We start from the raw sequence: 1,349 nt of genomic DNA on the forward strand, positions 1-1,349 counted from the left end.
TTAACTTGCCTTCTGATGGTTAGCCTCTGTTGATCGTAGAGAAATCTCTCGTCTACCGAAGGGCATTTTTTCCTGGCACGACAAAGCTAGGAATCTTGTCGGCAGCGACCGCTGCAACGAGAACGAGACCACAGCAACGAAGTCTTCATGGTGATCCTGCGGTCTGAATGGCATGAGAGTTTCTCAGGCGTTCTTTATATGGAGGGTGTATCCCGCAGAGGAAAATGACGTTCCAAAATTATATCCATGTCGATGATATAGAAAATAAGATTATGTAAGCTCCATATCTCAATAGACAGCTGTATATCCGAAAAAAAACTAATTTAAACGATGATATTCTTGAAATTCGATGCTCCGCCTCCTTCGCTGCTTTAACGTGTGACATGATATATAAGGCAGAACTCACCATCAGGAGTCACACAAGACAAGGCACCATGTTGAAGGTACTCGTAGCTGCTGCCCTTGTGGCTCTTGTCGCAGCCGACGGCATTCCAGATTTCTAGCTCCTGGAAATTGTCCCAGAGTGGCAATCAAGAAAACTTCGACTTCGTAGAGTAAGTTGTTCTAACAATCTAATGCTTATTCTGCTATCTTCACTTACAAATTGATCACTAACGTTTGTTGCAGTGTCCTCAGTAACATTTGTTCTCCAACAGTATGCTGGTCGCTGGTATCAGGTGAAAATCATTGACATCCCCCCTACCAACCATACACTCGCTGCATCCACTCCAACTACGATTACTCTGACTCTGATCACGGGTTTAGGGTGACCACAGGGAGGGTTGACCCCCAACAACGAGTTATCGCAGACTGGTGGGCAAGATCTACCCCACAAACGACTTCCCAAAAGCCCCATGCTCATTGATTTCCCTTCTGTAGGGGAGAACATTCTTTCCTCTGGACATTAAAGTTATACCCTTTCCTAAATATATAGAATCTACAAACAATAATGACCACTAAATATTTTCCCTTTTCCCCCAACAGCTTTCGCCGCTCCCTATGAAGTGATCGAGACTGACTTTCGATAGCTATTCCTGCGTGTATCCGCATTGACACAGACAGGTACAAGTCCGATTTCGGCTTCGTGTTCTCCCGTACTCCCCCAGAATGTGGGGTTTTAGCGATTGACAGTTGTGCCTCTGTATTCCGCAGGGAAAGGCGTCGACTTCTCATCTTTTAATGTAGTTCCTCATTTCATCCGAATGTGTTTACAGGCATAGACATATATCAAAGCTCTGCACAATAATAAAATACAAATGTGACTTATAGTACTTATTTTCCCCAAAAACATAGAAACTTTGTCATACCATGTAACATATTAAAAATCTGTGTGGATCGTATTGACATTG

At 43.4% G+C, this 1,349-nt stretch overlaps 1 pseudogene; it reads right to left on the reverse strand.

The window, feature by feature from the left end:
• Nucleotides 1–149, reverse strand: part of LOC119593537 — a 1,102-nt pseudogene extending 953 nt beyond the window's left edge.
• Nucleotides 150–1,349: the final 1,200 nt, after the last annotated feature.

Source organism: Penaeus monodon, chromosome 32, assembly GCF_015228065.2.
Source record: "Penaeus monodon isolate SGIC_2016 chromosome 32, NSTDA_Pmon_1, whole genome shotgun sequence".
Taxonomy (NCBI): Eukaryota; Metazoa; Arthropoda; class Malacostraca; order Decapoda; family Penaeidae; genus Penaeus; species Penaeus monodon.